Below are 8,307 nucleotides of genomic sequence, written 5' to 3'. Positions count from 1 at the left end.
CCCAGCACTCAGAAGGCAGAGGCAGGCAAATCTCTGTGAGTTCCAGGCCAGCCTATTCTACAAAGTGAGTTCCAGGACACCTAGAGCTGTTATACAGAGAGACCCTATCTCAAAGAAACAAAAAAATTATTGCACCTGTATGTTAAGAGTTCACAGTCTGTCCATGTAAACATTTATCTACTTATTTTTCTAGCATGTTTTGGACATATATTCCTGTAAAACCCATAATACATGATACCTTGTAAGTATGTCAACCTACCCTAGTGTTGGCTGTTGCAGAGAATATTCTTTAATTTTAGGCAGGGGTCGCACCTGCCCCTGCCTCCTGAGTGCTGGGATTAAAGGAATGTGCCAACCAGCTTGGCCATGAATATTCTTAATTCTTCTCTTCATATTTTTGTGAGGCCCACCCACGTGACGTTTATATAAATGTCTTAACACATTTGTTAAAATTGAGGAAGAAGTACCCCTATTACAGTTCTTGTTTCTGAAAAAAAAATTGCTGTAGTAGTGATATTTAATTCTTGATGAATCCAGAGCTGGTTCTCGACCTCCAATGAGGGTGACAGAAGATGGGGTCAGGTGGTATCGTGTACTTTATTCCTCTTGTCCTCTGCTGCTGGTCCTTCACCTTTTCTACTGCTTGAATAAAGACGTGGAGCTGTTTTCTTTAGCCATTTATATTTAGTGAAGTGATCTCAATACTCACACACTTTCATGAGAGCCCTTGGACCATGTGGATATAAACTGAACCAGCAAATGACTCTAAAATACAACGCTGTATCTTAGAGTCTTAATGCCTTTGTGACAAGTCCAGTTTGTTCACAGAAGGGCTAGGAAACTGACCAGATTTAGAAAATACTTCATGTCTTTCTTCAGTCTGAGTTTGCAACCATTGCCATAGGTATTTGAGACAAGGCGTCAGTCCTCACGGGAATGAGGAAATTTCACAACACAAAATGGTTGCAAAACCCTTCCACCGTAGAACAATGTGTTGTTTACTTTCCCGTCCAAAGACTCTTCTTATAGATTAGGTCACAGGCAACAGGACAGACAGGAGAGAGCAAAGCAAGGTGACCTGGGCTCGGGTCACACCAAGGTTAAGAAAGCTGGCTAGCCTACCTGGGGATGGAAGCAAACTGCCTTGGGGCATCTATCAAGGTTCCTATTTTTTAAGTTATGGGGAGAGGGGGGTTCTGCAATAGAGCTTTCACAAAGATACGACTTCTTCACTTTCATATATCAAAGTTTAATTCCCTTCTTTTGAAATCCACTTATAACTCAGGGTGGTTCTAAGGGCTTCTGAGACTTCTGGGTTGACGCAGAGCTTTTGGCTGGTTGTTTTGAGTCAGGGTCTCAGGTAACCCAGGCCACAAGTTCAGGACGAGGTTTACTTAGCAAGTTCCAAGCCAGCCAAGGCTACCACAGCCTGACTTTTATTGTAGATAGTATAAGTGAAAACTTAACTTTGGATGTATGTAGGGATATAGCTTGTGGTAGAATGTCTGATATACGTGGGGCCCTGGGTTCTATACATACAGGATCATATAAACTGGATGTGATGGTGTACACACACTACTTTATAGTTTTATATATATATTTAAGATAATTGGACTTATTGCTTAGAGCTTACATTCAGAAAAGTTTCTCCTCTCTCTCTCTCTCTCTCTCTCTCTCTCTCTCTCTCTCTCTCTCTCTCTCTCTCTCTTTCTCTCTCTCTCTGACAAGATCTCACATAGCTCATGCTGATTCTCCTTGTAGCTAAAGATGACCTTAAAGATGACCTCTGACCCTCCAATCCCTGCCTTCTGAGTTCTGGGATTAGGGGTGTGCACCATCACACCCAGTTCACATGGTACTGAAGACTGAACCAAGGGCTTTGTGTGTGTCAGGCAAGGACGCTACCTGCTGAGCTGTATCTGCAAATCCAAAAGAGATTTTTTTTTTCTATTGTACATACTTTATTTTTTTGAGAGATTTTTTTTTTTTGGAAACTCAATCCTCTCCTAAACAGAACAGTTTCTTAGGCAGAACTGATGAGAAATGAGAGTGGAGGAGGTTGGCTGAGTAGAGCTTGTAACCCTAGAATCACAGAGGACCATGGGGTTTGATGTGGGAAGTGGTTAATCTCTGGAATCAAAGTGGAAAGAAATGTGGCTCATCCAATGAACACGTTTTATAAACCTAACACTGTCAGTCTTGGTATCAGGGATTAAACCGAAGCTTCTGTGCTCTACTACGTATTCTTCAGATATTTCACAATGTAATAAAATCTTATTTTCATAAGTCTCTTAAAACATTAAATAAACAAATAAGCCAGATGTGGAGGTATTTGAGTATAATCCCAGCCTTTGGGAAGCGAAGGCAAAAGGATCAAGAGTTAAAGGTCATCCTCGGCTACAGATCAAATTTAAGACCAGCTTCCAGCCTGGGCTCCAGGAGACCTTATCACACATACATACGCATACGCAAACGGCTGGGTGTGGTAGTCCCAGCCTTTCATCTCAGCACTCAAGACAGAGGCAGGTGCATCTCTGTGACTCCCAGGCCAGCCTGGTCTACATAGCAAGGGCCAGGTCAGCCAGGGATACGTGCACAGAACCCTTATTTTCTGGTGAACATTAGCCCACGTATTAAACTCTAACTTAACCACAGTGCCCTGACCTCACTATGATTTTGTGCTTCAGTATTGTGTACAGTGTGATATAACACATAGCACACCAGCTGCCCTAGTCATTGATATACCTTTTTAGTTGCTTTTATATCTGCACTCACAGAAATATTTACTCAAAAGCCTTGTTCCATGATTTGCTTGTCTGGTTGGTTCATTTTTATTTGAACTTCTTTCTTTCTTCCTCGCCTCCTTCCTTTCTGTTTTCTGTTTTCCCTTTCTCTGGTTCTTTGAGGGATTTCTCTCCTAAGCTCAGACATATATTTTAAGTAAATAGATTAATAAACCACTATAGTTTCAGGCAACAGAGGCATGGTTAGTTATAATTGTTAAGAATCTCTTTACACCAGGCTATGGTGACACACGCCTTTAATTCCAGCACTTGAGAGAGAGGCATGTGGCTCTCTGATTTCAAAGGCTAGCCTGGTCTATAGAGCAAGTTCTAGGACAGCCAGAGCTGCACAGAGAAACCCTGTCTCTGGCGGAAAACAAAACAAAACAAAACAAAAACAAAAAGACCTCTTTACATTATATTGTTTGGTTCATTTTGAGACAAGGTCTCATGACCCATGTACTGGAGGTAAATCTTGAACTCACTGTGTAGCTGAGGATGACCTTGAACTCCCAATCCTCCTGTCTGTACCTCCCAAGTGCCAGAGTTATAGGCCTGCACCGCCACACCTGAGGTACGTTCATTCTACTTCTTACTCAGGGGGTTCAATAGACATTTTCTAGGCTGAGTACAATAGCAAATTCCCAAAGTGGACCTAAAGGGAAATTCAAGTCCCGCAGGTTCTCTCGGTCTCTCTCTTCCTTCCTCATTCTTCTGTGAGGGAGTTCAGCCTCCTCCTGAGGTCTCAGAACGCCTTGTGGGTGGGTTCTGCATGATTTCCCTCTGACCAGGTCTAGATTTGTGGTGGGAGCAGAAGCTCTTCATTTTCCCCACCTGAAACTGACTCAACCGCTTAGGACTGTGGCTGGTTCTCTCCAGCAAGAGCACCCACCCGGAAATGAGCAAACTCCCCTAGCATCCCCTCAGCACCCCTCAGATTCAAGTACAGTGGGAAGCAGAGGTACAGGGACACCAAGTCCAGGGGTCAGAGTCCAGGCAATGCTGAACTCCCTATTATTCCTCCCATAGAGTCTCTACTGTGGACACTTTAGTTGGGGGGAATACTGAGAGAGAAAGAGTGAGGAAAGGCAAAGTCAGGGACCATGATAAATACTAAGTAGAATGTTGCCCTCCTCCTCAAAGAGCCCTTGCTCACTTTTTAGTTTGCTCACTTGAAGCCAGTGTTCCATGTGCAAGCCCCATGTGCCACCCTGCGGTAACCAGGACCTACGAGTGATGAGCACCTGCTCTGTGAAGCTCAGGAAAGCAAAAGACGATTTGATGAAACAGGGAAGTAGGCGGTAGAAACCAGCACTGAGATGTAAAGCTTCTGCTAATCGCACACGCTGTGGAGGATTAGAAAAACGGCCGTGTTTTAAATACAGGGCATAATCGAGTGCTATGAATCAAAAATCATAATAATCATGCCCAGGGGGGTGGTCAGAAGAAAACAAATAAAGATGACTACAGAACAAACAGCATAAGAAAAAAGAAACAGCACAGCAAGATGGCTCAGAGAGCCGGGCGGTGGTGGTAGCACACGCCTTTAATCCCAGCACTCGGGAGGCAGAGGCAGGCGGATCTCTGTGAGTTCGAGGCCAGCCTGGTCTACAGAGTGAGATCCAGGACAGGCTCCAAAGCTACACAGAGAAACCCTGTTGCCAAGCACGTCAGCCTGAGTTCCATACCCAGAACGTGGTGGACAGAGAGGAACCACCCAGAAGTTGTTCTTCCCGCCCTCCACACACATGCCATGTGAGCACACGTGGATAAATTAATAAATATATTTTAATTGATTTTTGAGATTTTGACTTAGTTTTGTTTTATGTGTATGAGTGTTTGCCTGAACCCACTCATAGTCTGTGCACCACCATGCACTCAGGGCTTGGAGCAACAGACAGTTGTGAGCCATCGTGTGGGTGCTGGGACATGAACCCAGGTCCCCTGGAAGAGCAGCTCATACTCTTAACCACTGAGACACCTTTCTAGACCCAATAAATGGAATTTTTAAATTAAAAAAGAGAAAGGGAAAAAAAAAAGGAACAAGACAAAAAAAACTTCATGAGGCCATCACAGCTTGTCTGTCTATAGTCTGACTTTAGAAACACTGGAGGTCTGGGCACACAAAGCCCAGACCACTTCTAGAGAGTCTGATGGTGCCAACTCTCCCAGGAACAGCCTCCCAGCACAGTATCTCTGAGTGGCTTGAGAAGAGCATCTCTCCGTCCTTCAGCTGGACTCAGAGCTTGGGCAGTACCTGGTGAAATAGCAATGGGAGAAATAAGTGTGAACATCCACCATTACCCTATGAGACCACGCCTCCTTTATCACTCCAACTCAACTCAGTGAACACGATTCCTAAAACCATTACAGGTGAGGAAATGGGGGCTTGGGCAGCAAAGTGACCGTGCCAGAAGTCAAACTGAGACGTGCCCATAAATCTCCAGTCCTATGCAAACCAAGGTTGCGTCTGAAAGTGCAGGCTTCTCTTCTCTCTCCAATTGTCTCCAAGTTAATGGGTTCTACAGTTTTCGGAACTGACAGTCAGTCATGAAAACTTTGACATGTAAGTTACATTCTTATATTCTGCCTCCTTCTCAGGATCCTTCTCGCTTGCAGTTGGCTGCAGGGAGAGCATGACGCCCCGGATCTATTCACTTTCAGAAAGTTTTATGGAGATACAATTCACATGCCATACACTTCTCCTATTGAACGTATGCTGTCTCGTGGCTTTTAGTTATATTCACAGAGTTGTTCGACAAGCACTGCTACCAAACTCCGGAATATTTCCATCATCCAAACAGAAATGGATTCCCATTCACGTCACACTTCATTCCCCCTCCCGCCAGTCCTCGGTAAACAGTATGGATGCATCTACTGTAGACATGCCCTATAAATAAACTATATAATGTGTGCTTTTTGTGTGCCTGGCTTCTTTGACTGAGTGTGTCACGTCTTTTTAAATTTTTATTTGAATTTATTCTGTGTGCTTGGGTATTTTGACCACATGTACATTTGTGTACCACTTGCATTTCTGTGCCCAAGGAGGCTGGAAGAGGGTGCCAGATTCCCCGGAACTGGAGGTGTGGATGTTTGTGAGCCACCATGAGGATGCTAGAAATCAAACCCAGGTCTTCTGAAAGAGCAGCCAGTGGGTGTTCATAGCCACTGAGCCATCTCCAGCCACGAGTATAAAGCCTGTAAAGTTCTTTCATAGAGTGCCCATAACTATACCTCATTCCATTTTATTGTTGAAGCTTTTTTTTTCTTTTCTTTTTCTCCAGATTGACAGGACTCAGATTGCTGGGAGCCCTCCTGGTTTGCACACGTGGAGTCCTGGGAAAACGTTAATTCCAGACATAATGAGACATGGGGTCATCCTGTACTGGGACTTAGCTCAGAAGGAAATAGAAAACCCACTTATTTCTGCCATGAGTTCTGTGGTTTCTGTTCAAACAAATGCTCCAAGAAACTGACTCCCATGGTAACTATCATTTTATAATGCCCTCATTTCACAGAAAGCAATCGTTATCTTAATTCTTACATAATCAGCAGTGTGTGGGTTTGAATGTGTGATTTCCAGGGGTCCTAGCTATGCAGCAGCAGGCCTTGCTAGCACTGAAGGCCGCGGCTCCACAGGGTGGCAGTGTAGCATCCCACAGACTCAAGAACAGGTGAACCACAACTAATAAAAACCATCTGTGGGCGGGGGAGGGGTAGAAAGAAAGGAGTGGGGGGGAGGAGCGGGAGGAGAGGAGGGAGGGGAAACTGTGGCTGGTATGTTAAATAAAAGAGAGACCCACAGAGAGAGAGAGAGAGAGAGAGAGAGAGAGAGAGAGAGAGAGAGAGAGAGAGAGAGAGGAAAGAAAAGCCATCTGCTCAGCTATGTGCTCTTGGAGGAGATGACCACACTAGCCACCTATCTGTGAGAGCCATGACCCTTCCTACTCCAGTGACAGCCACCCAGAACTACTGCCGTGTCTCCAACCTGTTCAAGACGCGAAACGGAAGTATCACCAAACCGTCCAATGACTAGTTGGTTCAGGCCTTTCACAAAACATGTTAAAAACAAATTTTCTGACAGAATTATAGAATCTTAGAAGACTTAAAATGACAAAATTAAAAGTTTTCGGCCTTTTGTACCAAAAATACTCATGTGTTTGGTATTGCACATATGCATGATATTTTATGGAATGGAATGTCCCCTGTTTCTCCTTTCGTTGAAGACAGGCATGGATGTGCATGCCTGTACATCCCCAGGCAGGATATTTGAGTTGTGCATACCTATACACCCCAAAATAGGAAACTGAGGTGCTGAATACCTATACACCCCAAAATAGGAAACTGAGGTGCTGAATACCTATACATCCCAAAATAGGAAATGGAGGTGCTGAATACCTATACACCCCAAAATAGGAAATGGAGGTGCTGAATACCTATACACCCCAAAATAGGAAATGGAGGTGCTGAATACCTATACACCCCAAAATAGGAAATGGAGGTGCTGAATACCTATACACCCCAGCACATGATCCTGACTTCAAAAGAATAAAAGGCCTGGGGACCTAGCCAGTTGGTATAGTGTTTGTCCAGCATGCAGGGAATCCTGGGCTCCATTCCCAGCACCATATAAACTGGGTGTAATGCCATGTGCCTATAACCATAGCATTGGGGAGGTAGAGGCAGGAGGCTGGGAAATTGAAGGGCACTCCAGGCTGCATAATAAGTTTGAGGCCAATTTGGGCTACATAAGACCCTATTTTAAAAAAAAAAAAAAAAACCACAACTTTTTTTTTTAATTATGTTTATTTGGGTGGGTGGAGAAATGGCTCAGTGGTTAAGAGTAACTAGTACTCTGTCTGAGCACCAGGGTTCAGTTCCCATCATTGACACCATGGCCTACAACCCTTTGTAACTCTAGTTCCAGGGGAGATGAGATGTCTTTTTGGGGCTCCCACAGGCTTCTGTGGGCATGTGATACACATAAACTCACACAAGCATTAAAAAAAAAAAAAAAGGAACTTCCTTACATTTATTTGTATGTGTGTGGAGAGCGGAGAGCGGAGAGCGGAGAAACAATGTATGATTTTTTTCCTGCCAACAGTTGGAGCTGGAATTCACTTTGTTTTTTTGCTTGTTTGTTTTGGGGGTCTGGTTTTTGGAGGCAGGGTCTCTCTACATAGCGCTGTCTGTCCTAGAACTCACTGTGTAGATCAGGCTGCCCTGAAACTCAGAGATCTGCCAGCCTCTGGCACCCAAGTGCTGGGATTATTGGCTTGTGGCACCTCAGCCGGCTTTGGAGTTAGGAGTTAAAACGATTTTAGTTTGTCTATGTTGGTAAAGGACAAGGGAGAGGAGCTCAGACGCTTCTTTCCTTTCCTGATCGAAGAGACAAGCGCGACCTTTGAGGGCCAAGGCTCTGCCATAGTTTCTGCACAGAACATCAGGTCAGCTTTGCCTTCCACACACAGTTTGAACCAAGTAGCAAAGGCTTGTGTTGTTTCCTGTTCCCTGTGGACCACAA

Source organism: Peromyscus californicus, unplaced genomic scaffold (assembly GCF_007827085.1).
Source record: "Peromyscus californicus insignis strain IS unplaced genomic scaffold, ASM782708v3 Scaffold_22__1_contigs__length_63687245, whole genome shotgun sequence".
Lineage (NCBI taxonomy): Eukaryota > Metazoa > Chordata > Mammalia > Rodentia > Cricetidae > Peromyscus > Peromyscus californicus.
The sequence above is the reverse complement of the archived record's forward strand: the minus strand, read 5'-3'. Positions refer to the sequence as shown.